Source organism: Hemiscyllium ocellatum, chromosome 1 (assembly GCF_020745735.1).
Source record: "Hemiscyllium ocellatum isolate sHemOce1 chromosome 1, sHemOce1.pat.X.cur, whole genome shotgun sequence".
Taxonomy (NCBI): Eukaryota; Metazoa; Chordata; class Chondrichthyes; order Orectolobiformes; family Hemiscylliidae; genus Hemiscyllium; species Hemiscyllium ocellatum.
In genome coordinates this window covers 131,906,460-131,921,047 of record NC_083401.1, presented here as the reverse complement: position 1 = coordinate 131,921,047, position 14,588 = coordinate 131,906,460, and the positions used below count along the sequence as shown (strand labels likewise).

General features: G+C 41.2%; 1 protein-coding gene across 1 annotated transcript in view; it reads left to right on the top strand.

Moving 5' to 3' along the window:
* The first annotated feature begins 12,319 nt into the window (after positions 1–12,319).
* The window catches only part of arhgap24 (Rho GTPase activating protein 24), a 452,465-nt gene continuing 450,196 nt past the window's right edge, over positions 12,320–14,588 (top strand). Inside the window, exon 1 of the mRNA XM_060826012.1 lies at positions 12,320–12,890. The gene's annotated coding sequence lies outside the window, so the exon portion shown is untranslated. The remainder of the gene's footprint in view (positions 12,891–14,588) is intronic.

Below are 14,588 nucleotides of genomic sequence, written 5' to 3'. Positions count from 1 at the left end.
CAACATTCGAGAGACCATCTCACAGTAGATAACCAATCATGCATATTGGGATCACACTGTATCAGTGCTAATTCATAAACTCATTTTGGCTTTCTATACACTTTTACCTCATAGATACCAACAGTGGCAGGAATATCAGTGAAGGCAAATATCAGGATAGTCACAATTCATGGATTCAGTCTGCACCCACTGTGGTAGAACAGACCAATCATGTTGCAATCGAACTAGTCTGTTCCTTTATTCAGATGCATTCAATGCAATGAACAATTTTCAAGGTGATGCCAAAGTGCACAACCCATTTTTTCGATTCTCCAAGCAAGTGCAGTATTTACATTCAGAAGAAGCTTCCAGTGAAACTGAACAAGATGGAGAAAAATATATAATTTGAAAGATTGGTATATCACCTGTGTTTTATATAATGATGGCAGCATAAGATATGCCTAGCTCCAATGTGCCACAACCTTTCACTTAAAATGACTTGATCTAGAAAAATCATGTTGGGTGAAGTCAATCCTGAATTTTGCAGAGTGATACTCCTTTCCAAGCTAAATGCGATGTAGGAATACTGGTCTGCCTATTTATCAGAAGAATCTCAGGAGCTCACAACATTTAGGAACACTGTTTGGATAGTGCCAATTTGGACAGTTACCATTTCAGTTATTCAAGACCTATTCTAGCAGCACACAGATAGGATCATTGAGAATTGACCTGGTTCTACTTACATAGCTGATCATCTAATGGTACTGGGGATAATAAAAGCAAACCATGGTCATAAACATCATCTGCTGGTGACAACAGCACCATGACAAGGATTAATATTTAATAGTCTGAAGTGTCAGATTGATGACAGACAAATCAACATCTTTTGGTTCCATTTAATCCAGTGATCCAAGTAAGGTTGAGGATGTTTTTAAAAAGTGCTGACCTCACCAAATTAACAGGATCTGTGATATTGACTCAACTTCTGTAATATTTTCAACTTCCCAGACACAGTCTCCCCACTCAGCTGGGAAATTCTCAATGTGTGGTAAGACAACTATTAATACATCTTCTATTCTCTCAAGCAGGTTCTAGAGGCAAAATTTTGTCCATTGCAATTCTACAACTGCAGAAAAGAAACAATTCTCAAAGAAAATGCATCATAAACAGGCTTATGTAATTAAAATCTGAAAGAACTGTGGATGCTCAAAATTAGAAATGAAAAGAGAAATTGCTGGAAAAGCTCCGCAGGTCTGGCAGAATCCGTGAAGAGAATGTTTCGGGTCCAGTGACCCCCTCCTCAGAACTCAGGAACAGAACTCACAACAAAAATGGTCAACTCCCACATGCCACGAGTTTGAAACCTAAACTCTCAAAATGTGAAATTAGCTTTAGACATTAGATATTATCATGCACTTTCAGCACAATGCATTTATGCACTCCACGATGTTGACGATGTTCTCAACAGTTATCGGCTACACTTTAAGAGACAATGTGAACAATTGCATTTAGCAACTGCTGAAATTGAGCAACTGCAGGAGCTGCAAAAGGTAATCGTCTAGGCATGGCCTTACAGCATGGAAGAAGTATCTAAGAAACTCTGGCCATTTTTCCTATGCAGCAACAAACTTAGTAAATCATGATAAGTCATTTTACGGGGCAAACAAGTCTTCAGACAAAAAGCATTTCACAAAGACACCATGTCTACGTTAACAGGGGACACACAGTTATTGAATGCACAAATTCCTAATGCATGAATCTGTGTATTGGCCAGGGATGAATCAGAATATTTACTGTCACGTATATGTATGTGAGGCACGTCAAACATATCAACCCCAGCAATAGAGAGAGACTCAACATCCACAAGACTATGTTTATCTACTTTGGGTAAGTTATTATATTTGGGAAATGGAGGTGTTGTGTTATGTTCAACTAGGAAAAAGTGAGGACTGCAGATGCTGGAGATCAGAGCTAAAAAATGTGTTGTTGGGAAAGCGCAGCAGGTCAGGCAGCTTCAAAGAAGCAGGAGAATTGACGTCTCCTTGGCCTCCTCCATCGTCAGACCATGGCAACATGACGCTTGGAGGAAGAGTCTCATCTTCCGCTTAGGAACCCTCCAACCACCTTTCTCCACCTTCCTCATTTCCCCTCCCCCCACTTTTTCTAATCCCGTCCCTCGGACTGAGTGCCACCTTCTTGACCTGCAATCTTCTTCCCGACCTCTCCGCCCTCAACCCCTCTTCAGCCTATCACCCTCACCTTAACCTCCTTCCATCTATCGCATTCCCAATGCCCCTCCCCCAAGTCCCTCCTCCCTACCTTTTGTCTTAGCCTGCTTGGCACACCCTCCTCATTCCTGAAGAAGGGCTTATGCCCGAAACGTCAATTCTCCTGCTCCTTTGATGCTGCATGACCTGCTGCGCTTTTCCAGCAACACATTTTTCAGTGTTGTGTTATGTGTCATGATCAGCATGTCAATATCATAGCATTTGACCTGAGTGTATTAAGAGCACAATCTCCATCTTAACTCACATTACCTGAAGCATGATGCATTACTAGAAGCATACACGCTTTGTAACCTTATACATAAGTATCAGACCAAGCAGTCAGATATCTAAGAAATGTACTGTTTGTTCATAATAGCTAACTGTAGGAAGGATATTATCAAGCTGGAGAGGGTTCAGAAGGGAATTAACAGGATGTTGCCAGGTAGGGAAGGTCTGAGATATAAAGAAAGGCTGGATAGACTGGTACTTTTTTCACTGGAGAATAATAGGTTGGGAGGAGACCTTATAGAAGTTCATAAGATAATGTGAGATATAGATAGAGTTGATGGTGGTTGCCTTTTCCTAAGATGGGGAATGTCAATACTAGGGGCCACATTTTTAAGGAAAGAGATTTTAAAAAGACATAAAAAGCAAATTTCTTACACAGAGGGTGGTCCAAGTGTAGAATGAACTTCCTGAGGAAGTGGTGGATGCGAGTACAATTACAATGTTTGGATGGATATGGGCCAGGAGCAGGCATGTGGAACTAGTTTAGTTTGGGATTATGGTTGGCATGGACTGGTTGGGTCGAAGGATCTGTTTCTGTGCTGTATGGCTGTACGGCCTTATGATTCTGCAATAAATTTCTGGTGGATGTTTCAATATCTATTCCTAGTTTCTTGTTATGAGGCAAAACAAGAAGGCAGCTAAGAAGATATGTGGACATTGCCTTTATAAGTCACGGTATAGATTATTATAAGAGCAGGAAGATTATGTTGGAGCTGTCCAGAACTTTAGTTCATACTGTATGCAGTTCTGGTCACTGCACTATAGGAAGGATGTGATTGCACTGAAAGGGGTGCAGAGGCGATTCACTGGGATGTTGCCTGCAGTGAAGAGAGGTGGGATAAGCTCAGGTTGTTTTCTCTGCAACAGATAAGGCTGAAGGGGCCAGACAGAGCTGCATAAGATTACAAGGGGCATGGGTGGGGTGAATAGAAAGCAGCTGTTCCGTTTAGTTAAAAAGTCAATAATAAGGGAGTGTAATTTTAAGGTGAAAGGCAGGAGAATTAGAGCAGATTTAAGGAAATGTTTTCACCCAGAGAGTGGTGGGAATCTGGAATGCACTATCTGGGAGGGTAGTTGAGGTGGGAAAGCACATTACCTTTAAAAGATACATGGATGAGCGCTAGCAGTTTCATAATATTCAAGGCTATGGACCTAATATGAGAAAGTGTCACTAGTGCAGATTTAGTGTATTTTTGGCAGAACCAACTCGATGGGCTCTCTTCTCTACTGTATGTTTCTGTGACTTGAGAACATGGTCATTGCCACATCTTGCTGGGGGCAAAACCCACCTCGACAAACATCTGCAATATTTTGCACATGAGTGTAAAAAACAAGTGGACAATGAAACAGAAGAGGATACATTAGAAAATGGGAAAGAACCTGATATTTACAAGATTTACACATCTTTACATTTTTTGCCAGAGTAATACAATGTGAGATTAAAGAGTTTACAGTGCAATTATTTTGATTAGGTTGTATGGAAGTGGCTGTTATTTCGATGCAGAGTGTCTGAAGGCTACACTGATGATCAAGCAATTTTCAGATCAAGCTGCTGACAGTGAAAATGTCAAGCAGAGAAACCCAAATGGTCAAAGATGAATAATGTATGTTATCAGCTTAAATAGAGATTCTAGGCCTTGGTTTCCTTGCCTCTGGGAAATAGAGAGTAACTTTATTGTTTCTTCCCTCAAAAAATGAAATGAATTGGCCAAAATCATGATGAGACAAATGACACTTTACTTATGGATGAATCAGAATAGATTGAGTAAATTCATTGCTTTCCAGTTGACTTATAGACTTGAGAAAATAACATATAAAGGACAGATTGAACTTGGACAACACTTGCTTTCAAAATTGCTGTGATGTAATTTTTAAACAAGGTAGTTTAAAAAGACAATTGCAAATTGTGCCGCAGCAGCACCACATATTGCCAAGGCTACCTCATAAGATGGAGTTATGGCAATGAGATTTTCCAGGGAGGCTATTGCATCCTGATCTGAGCTGATTTGAAATCTCTGCCTGGTGATGCCACAGAGGAGTTGATTTTCTCATGACTCTATTTAGATGAGCTTTGGGTGAGGCATGCAATTCTCAGTGCACGTAATGTGGAGGTTCCAGTAAGTTATTACCTTTCAGATTCAAGACCCTCATCACAATGTGATCAGTGAGCCAACATCGTGAAGCATGCTCTAGTGTAAGCAGTTCATTCATCGAAAGGATGTGAAGTGGACTTGGAAAAAGTGAAATGCCAACGATGCATTTTAGGGGAGAGAAGGTAGAATATTAATGTGAAAAGCAACATCAATTGAACATTAGAAGTTACATTTCATATTGAAACTTCTATATCAACCTCAAGCAGTTAAGGCTTAAAGCACACAAGTGACTCCCACAAAAAATGAATCCCAAAACTTCCTTAGTTTTCTTCAAAGTTGTTTCGGGATTCACACTACCCAGAGCTGAATCCTGACTTGCACAGCCTCCCCTTTGTTGGACCGGTGCAGGAACAGACAGCAACAATGCTGGCAGAGACAAAACTACACTTGATGAGCATGAACTCTGCTATTTTAGCTGTCAGACATTTCTCTAAATCAAGAGCTCCCAAACAATCAGAAAGGTTATAGCACTTTCATTTCATGTGATGACTTTGCTTTTACCTGTTTTCTAGGGAAGGTCTAGTGATACAGAACTTTACCCTTCGGGGTAGTTGAAAGGACGTTCCCACTCTACCATGTCAAAGCAGAACATTTTGGAGACACTCAGCAGGTCTGGCAGTGTCTGTAGAGACAGAAACAAAGTTAATAGTTTGAATGTGAAAAGAATCTTCTTTATAACCAAATTCAGAATACAACGATTTCATACGTACCTGTTTGGTAAACATTTACAGAACAAGCTTAATTATCTGAACAAGATGGGCGGGGAGTATTTTGTTCAGGTAACTGATTGTTTTGATAACTGATCTGATTACAAACAAAGGAAGCCATACTGGGACCTTGAGATCTTGTTCGGATAATCCGAAATTCAGATAATTGATGTTGGAATAACCGAGATTGTTCTGTAATTGTTTATAAACCTTTGGAAATGACCTGGCAAGTGCAACTCCATGACTATAACATCTACTTGCAAAGATCCAAGAGTATGACTTTGACACAGGGTCCAAAAAAGGCTCACTGTTGACTATTCTTAATATTCTTAGTTGACTTCCAAATCTTGCTGGAAACAAATCTATTCCTCCAGAGCTACAAATGAATATTATTGAATCTGACTGGGAAGTTTGACTCCACATCAAACTCATTTATTTTAGTTGCAGCCAAGGTGAGCAACTTCAGCAAAGCTATGCTTGGTAATGTCCAGTGGCAACAGCTTCATCACTGGGTGGCTCAGATTTATTCAACACATCTCTGAGCTAGCTGCTTCTTCAGAGTGAATTAGATCTCTTTAGGTATGTAATGTTCAAAGATAAACAAGTGATTATTGCACAAGCTCTACATTGGGATGTACTTGCCTATATGCACCTGTGTTATTATCTAGTAGGGTTTGTCAGAGATATATGAGGTCAAATGGAATTAGGAAATGGGTGATGGTTACATGTCAGTCGAAGGTAATTTGGTGAGTATTTGATTGGGTGTATATATGTTGGAAACAAGATAGAACTCTGACCAGAATATATATGGACATTGTCCAACCAACCTTTGGTCTTTGGGGTCAAAATTAGAGTGTGCTGGAAAAGCCAACATCCAAGGAGCAGGAAAATTGATGTCCCGGGCAAAAGCCCTTCATCAGGAATGAGGCTAGAAGCCTCAGGGGTGGAGAGATAAATGGGAGGGGGATGGGGCTGGGAAGAAGGTAGCTGAGAGTGCAATAGGTGGATGGAGGTGGGGGTAAAGGTGATAGGTCAGACAGGAGGTTGGAGTGGATAGGTGGAAAGGAAGATTGACAGGTGGGACCAGTCGTGAGGATGGTGCTGAGCTGGGAAGTTGGAACTGGGGTAAGGTGGGGGAGGGGAAATGAGGAAATTGGTGAAGTCCACATTGATGCCATGAGGTTGATGGGTCCCAAGGTGGAAGATGAGGCATCGGGTGGTGAGGGAGTGGCGGCGGAGGAGGCCCAGGACCTGCATGTCCTTAGTGGAGTGGGAGGGGGAGTTGAAATGTTCGGCCACAGGGTGGTGGGGTTGATTGGTGCGGGTGTCCCAGAGATGTTCTCTGAAGCGCTCTGTGAGAAGGCGTCAGATCTCCCCAGTGTAGAGGAGACCACATCGGGAGCAACAGGTACAATAAATGATGTGTGGAAGTGCAGATGAAACTGTGGGGGATGTGGAAGGCTCCTTTGGGGCCTTGGATGGAGGTGAGGGGGGAGGTGTGGGTGCAGGCTTTACAATTCCTGTCTTTGGTGTCTGTTAGTAATAATAAAGGATGGTCAGCTGTTTGTAACTCAAAGAATGAAAATGTAAGCATTATTTTAAACAAACAGTAATTTAGAGAAAACTTCAGAGAAAATGGCCGAATATAGTATCAGGATATGATTACATACTATTGTTTTTGAATGTGAACCTTGTAGCCAATGGAAGGATGAATTAACCATGTGGACCCATATTACTTATTTACCAAAGGAAAAACAAGGCAGAAGCCTGCTGTTTCACTATCATACAAGAACAGGATAGAAAGTAAGTCATTTTCAGGACAGATGATTTGGATATGGGTGAAGGTTTGGTCAAATTATTCACTTTGATGAACAAACTTTGTCCAAAAGATAATTTACTGACTGCTTATGTGATGTGGTCAGATTTAGACAAATTAGAAAAAAAGAATGGTGATTGTCTCAAAGAAAACTAAATAACGGAATTCAGTAGATTACATAAAAGATTGCAAAAAATCCATCTAGAAATTCCCTAAGCTGTGCTGGCATTTAAGTTATTAGATTGTGCCATAGGGATCTGGTATTTTTGTATATCGGTCAATAGAAGTAGACAGGCCATTACAGCAAGCAATTAGGAAGGCAAGCACATGTATATTAGTCTTCATTGCATGAGGATTTGAGTTCAGAAATAAGAATGTCTTACTGCAGCCTGGGTGAGACCATCTCTGGATTATTACGTCCAGTCTCTCTAAATGAGAAAGGTTATACTTGTCATGGAGGAAGTGCACTTGTGGGTTTCATAGAATACTGGGCATGGCAGGAGAGGAGAGATTGATTCAGCTCGGCCTATACATACTAGAGTTTGGAAGGATGAGAGAGGATCTGATTGAAATGTGTACAATTCTAATAGGACTGGACTGGTTAGACGCAGAGAGAATTTTTCCCTGAATAAAGAGTCTAGAACCAGTGAAAATAGACTCAGGATATGGGGTACACCATTTAGAACCGAGATGAGGAAATGTTTTTTCACTCAAAAGATAACAAACTCGTGAAATGCTTTACCACCAAACACTGTCACTGCATATATTCAAGAAAGAGAGAGATCATTTTTAAATGTTAAAGGCAATGTGAGTTATGAGGAGTAAGTGAAAGAATGGCATTAAGATGGAAAATCAGCCATGATCATATTGAATTGTATAACAGGGTTAAAAGGCCAAATGGTCTATTCCTGCTCCCAGTTTCTGAGTTACCAAATTTAGACATGCTGCTAGTTTTGACAAGCGTTAAACACACAGCCAAGCACACACTACTAGAAACATTAAAATAATTCATAGGAAAGCGTTTCTTGTGATCCAAACAAGGCAATTAGTCTTAAGACAGAAAATGGAGGATAGAATGTTAACAGACTGCTGTGACCACCGAGAAACAGGATGCAGATGATATTAGTTAATGCTTTGACAAATTTGTGATTTGCAATAAAAGAATAAACCCCAGAAATTCCCAGGCTATAATTAATTGACATTTAGGATGTGGTTTAAAATACCATTATGTCATAAACTCTCCATAAAGTTATAATAGAGTATTCAAAAACAAAGATGAAACTGAAAATACATAAGAAGATGTAGTTATAGATCAAACAGAAGGCATTGTATTGATCACAAGGAGTTTCAACCTAGTGATGAATGTGTTGGTGGTAGAATCTTTCAATTGTGTCGAATAAGACAGCGGATGAACAGCAATACATTTGGGAGGTAGTTCACAAATTGAATCTGAACTGTATGAATTTTCATGGTATCAGCTTAAATATGCTATTGGGAATCTGTTGATTACCACCCAGTGTATCTCACCCCCAGCCAGCTGATGAATTGGTACTCCTCTAATTGAAACTCAATGTGATGAAGAAAATAGTGAGTACAGAATGGGTGGGGGTGGTGGTGGTGGTGTTGGTGGGGGCCCTCAATGTCTGTCACTAAGACTGGCTCAATAGCATCACCACTGACCATGCTGACCGAGTCAAAAACATACCTGATTGCTGGACTTCATCTACAGCAGACATTGAGGGAACCAATAAGACAGAAGAACCTATTTGATATTGTCCTCACCAATCTACTTGGTAACGATGCATCAGCCCATGAAAATGTACCTATGAGTGACAATCATACACTTCTTGTAAAGTTGCCCTTTCATACTGAGGATGAGCTCCTTTTTTTTCGCCACACTACTGTGCTAAATTGCATAAATTCAAAACAGATCCAGCAACTCAGAATTGAGCATTCATGAAGCGCTATGGGCCATCAGCAGCTACAGAGTTGGATTGAGCCGCAAGCTGGAACCTCATGGCCTGGCACATCCACCACTATGACATTACCATCAAGAGATCACTCCTTGTTCAATGAAGAACGCCAGAGATCATCTCAGGACAGCACCAGGCATACCTAAAAATCAGGTGTCAATCCAGTCAGGCTCAAACACAGAGCTCGTTGCCTGACAAATAGCAGAATCCACAAAAGCTAAAATATTCATAACCAAAGGTTCAGGTCTAAGCTCTGCAATAGGGTTAGGGTTAGGCCCTGCAATATTGAATTGTGAATGGGGGTGTACAATTAAACAAATATCCCAAAGGAGAAGGCTGCACAAATATCTCCATCCTGAATATAAACCCAGTACATCATTACAAAAGACAAGTCTGCAGCATTTCTGCAATCTTTAACCAGGAGTGCTGAGTGGATGATCGATCTCCCCAGGATCACAGATGCCAGACTTCAGTGAATGCAAATCACACCATGTGATACCAAGAAACAGCTGAAAGCACTGTAAGCAACAAAGGCTATGGATCTTGACAATGGCCCAACAATGTTATTGAAGAATTCTGTTCCCCTTACCAAGATGTTCTAGTGCAACTACAACACTGACTTTCCCCCCAATAATGGGAGGAAATATCCAGATATGCCTTGTACACAAACACCGGTTATATCTGACTAATTATTGCCCATCAAACATGAGCAAAGTGATGGAAAGGGATTGTCAGTGAGCTATCAGGAGACATATACATTCCAATAACTTGCTTAATGATGCTCATTTTGGATTTTGCCAATGTTACTCAGCTCCTGACCTCTTTACAGCCTTGATTCAAAACATGGGATTCAAAAAGGAAAATGTGAATAATTGTCATTGCAATAAGGCAACATTTGACTATTGGATTTAAGAGCCCTAGCAAAATTTAAGTCAATAAGAATCAGGGAGAAAATCTCCATCACGTGGAGCCACGTCTAGAACAAATGAAGATGGTTGTAGTTATTGAAGGTAAGAGGTCCTCAGGGGTAGGAGTTCCTCAGGATAGTGTCCTAGGCCCAACCATCAGCTGCTTCATTAGTAATCTTCTCTACCTGACAAGATCAGAAACAAGGATGTATGCTGATTATTGCACAACCTTCAGCAGCATTTGCTGAAGCAGTCCCTATGCAAATGCAGAAAGACCTGAATAACATTCATGATTGTTTTACATAAAAGATGTAGGGAATAACCTGAGAAGAATCCTTCACCAGCATTTTTCAAATCCATTACCATCAACTTCCAGCAGATGTAAAGGAATGCCACTAATTTGCTATCAAACCATGCACTGTCCTTAATTGGAACCATATCATTATTGATGAATCAGAAACCTGGACCATCCCATCTAACAGCATTGAGTACAGGAGTTGGGAGGTCATGTTGCGGCTGTACAGGACATTCGTTAGGCCACTGTTGGAATATCGCGTGCAATTCTGGTCTCCTTTTATTGGAAAGATGTTGTAAAACTTGAAAGGGTTCAGAAAAGATTTACAAGGATGTTGCCAGGGTTGGAGGATCTGAGCAACAGGAAGAGGCTGAACAGGCTGGGGCTGTTTTCCCTGGAGTATTGAAAGCTGAAGGGTGACCTTATAGAGGTTTACAAAGTTATGAAGGGCATGGATAGGATAAATAAACAAAGTCTTTTCCCTGGGGTCGGGGAGTCCAGAACTAGAGGGCGTAGGTTTAGGGTGAGAGGGGAAAGATATAAAAGAGACCTAAGGGGCAACCTTTTCATGCAGAGGGTGGTACGTGTATGCAATGAGCTGCCAGAGGAAGTGGTGGAGGCTGGTACAATTGTAACATTTAAGAGGCATTTAGATGGGTATATGAACAGGAAGGGTTTGGTGAGATATGGGCCGGGTTCTGGCAGGTGGGACTAGTTTGCGTTGGGATATTTGGTCGGCATGGACGGGTTCCATGCTGTACATCTCTATGACTCTATGACACTGTTGGTGCACTGACACCCCATGGATTGCAATGGTTCAATAAGGTAGCAGGCCAATACTTTCTCAAGAGCATTTATAGATAGATGATAAGTCTGGCCCAGTGAGTTGTACAGTCAAAACAAAATGAAAGGGGACTTTGATGTACTGAAAGCAGCATTTTAAAAAAAGTATAATTTGATCCAAAGTCAAATCATTTGTGTCAGGTCAGACTGGGATGTTTGTGATCAAGGAGTATTGATTGGCTCTTTTGCCCATTGATGTGTTTCCCTGTTTCTTGACAAACTGGTTAACGATGTATGCTTTAAGGAAGGACAGTTCCTTCGATTTCTGCGGGTTGATGGAAATAATGTTGCTGGGTGATGTCCATGCAGTTCTGGTTACAGTATTATTCCAATTGATTATCCATGGACCAGGTGCCACTACCTTGTGATCAGTGTCTCAATACCACACAACAAAGATCTGAATCCGAACTGAAGGAATTTAGGACAACTAAAATTATCGTAATTTTAAAAATAAATGTATATAGTTTTATTTGCAAAGTGCGAAAAAAACGTTTGACATTGAGTTCCAGGCCCATACTGTCCTGGTCTGGAAATGAAGATATAGATGTGAACAGAAAGTATGATTGTTTTCGGAGTCTAATGTTTAAGGAAGATGTAACAATGCTTATTCCCTTTACAATTCCCTTTCTAAAGAAAAAGTACAAAATGCTACGGGTCGATGTTGGAACGTCTGAAATTAGCTTGAAAATGCTGGAGGTATACATCAAACTGAGGAAGTACAGACAAGATTGTGTCCAAGCTACAATTACATACCAAACCAGAGAGAAAAACTTCAGAGCAAATAGCTGTCATAACTAAATATTTTTGCCTGGTTTGCCCATTAAAAATAAACTGTTTTAAAACAGCAAGAGCATTCTTAACCACTCTCAACATTTATTTTGCAAAAGTTTTAAACCTGATGTCAAAGCTGTGACGGCAGCACCTAGCCTGTGCTGGAGAGCAGCATTTCTGCGGAAGCACAGTGTGCTTGTTAGAATAGCCATTCCTTCATGCAACAACTCCAATCCCCTGGACAGCTGGAAACGCCTGAGCTGTTTTCTCAGGAAGAGCTCACTACAGCTGACGCCAGCCTCTGGGGTCGTGAAACAGTTAAACAGCACTGGAAAGTGGCTGCAAGGACCAGCGCGGGGGATCTTGAGAATGTCTGAGCAGTGAGTTAGTCTAACAGAAGCGGTTTCCCCATAGCACCGGCTGGATTGGTGCTGCCTGTGAAATCTGAAACCTGGAGCAGAGCTTGAAGGCTGTCAGTACAGGACTATTGAGGTCTCGTCTAGCACACACACACACACACACACACAGATCATCTAAGAGACAAACACACTTCATCTGTCTCTCTCTCTCTCCAGTTAAACAGCAAAACGCTGTTACTTTCCAATTGGATGCCACTGAACTCTAGAACTGTAAATAAGGTAGCGGCTCCCCAACCCCCTTCACCCCCCCCCGGGACATTGTCGATACAGATGGTCTGAACAGTCAAAAGAGAAGAAGAGGGGGGAAAAACTTTTCTGTGAAGTGACAGCTTATTTTAAATCTACTTCCTCCCTGGGCTGGTGGTTGTGCTGCAGGGTTTATGGCTCTGAATTGTTCGGGTGTGTGAGCAGTTCCTCTCCGCTTGTGCCTCCACTCCTCAGCCAGGTTCCACACTCTTCGACCGTCCCACGGTAGGTGTCTTTTTAAAATGCCAATTGTTCGTGGTAGGCTGTAGAAGTCGAATCGGGTCAGATGAAAGGCTTTGCTGCAAACCAGGAAGCAGCTGGTGCGTGGCGATGCTGATGTGTTGTGTTCGATGCCAATGTGGTCGTTCCTGTACTTTAGTAATTGATCAGGTCAGATTGGTTCAGTAGTTTCTGGCATGACTGAGCTGTCCGCCCAATGGTTACTCCTGGCATCAAGCATTCATTACCCGGTCTTCTGTTCTGTGGGAATAAAAATCTTCCTGGCTCTCTGTAAATTGTCCTTGATTTGATATCCTTTCATCTGTGTGCCTGCAAATGGGTGTTGGCATCTACTAATCAGACATTCACTGTAGTCTTGATGGCAAGAATCCAGCTCAGAGTACAGTGTCTAACTTCTTTCGTGCAACGTAGGTGTCACCAATGTGGCCTGGTGTCACTGGCACCTATGGGAAGCAGTCCCTGCTGTCTCCTTTGCTGTCAGAACATGATATGTGAAACTTCAGGTTCCACAACATGTTAAGAGTCTCCATCTAGGGTCAATGGAACTGTTAAGGAATGTGGCTGATGGGATATAATTAACAATAATCGCTGGAGCACACAAGTTGACTACCCCCCCTGAGAAATATTAAAGCAATATTATTTAAAGTCAGCTTGAGCAATGTTTGTCCCAAAATGTTACTGTTTCTGGAATGTCTCATCAATTGAGTTTTTATTTTAAATCTGTGATTTGAACTCTGTGATGTAAGTAAGCAGATGGATTGCAGTCTGGTTACAATATTTATTATGGTCTCAACTGCTGGCAGATTCATTGATATTTTGACATCCATGATACATTGGAAAATAAATAGTTGAAAAAATGAGTTGTGGTGCAGTATAAGTGGCTTTATTACGAACAAGATCTAATCAGAGTGTAAGTAATAAGATCTTTCTATCTATTGGAGGCACTCTACATCTGCATGATGGAAATTTTGTGAAAACGTTTTGAAATAATGACAATGAAGATATAAAGCCTAAAATAAGTTTAATGTGACTTCCTTTGTTGACGGTTTCACATCATTAGTAACTTTATTTTTTAAAAGCTGATTTATCCATTATATATTGCAGTGATTGGCAATATTGTGCTTAGTGACCATTGCACAGTAAAATAAGACTTTTTCCCCTTCCTTTTCCAAAAGTGGCCTAGTTTTATGTATGGACATAGGTGCATATCACTTTTCCTTAATCTGATGACCCAGTGACATGGGTTCCCACCTCCTCCCTCAGCGTATTTCTCAGGCAGAGGTCTGTCAGTGTTGGTACTCGGAGGAATGGAATGTTCACTGTCTCCTGAAACGCAAGCTGGAGCTGCTGTTTCAACATCCTGCAATGATGGCTTCCTTTAAAAGGAACACTGTCCTGTTCCCTACAACAGTCCCTCAAAAAGACATCACCACTGGGCCAAGTCCTGTTCTCACCTGGCATCCACACTTTTGCATTTGCCAGCAGGGATCATTAAATCCTAGTCTCGAGCAGAAAGTCTTGGTTTTACCCTGAAGCACAGAAATGTTGAAGAATGCTGCCACTGCCACAGATGGACCAGATTCACTGGTAACTCTCCAAAGGGAATCAAATGTGTGTGTGTGTGTGTGTGTGTGTGTGTGTGTGTGTGTGTGTGTGTGATGAAATGACAGTATTGCAAGGCTA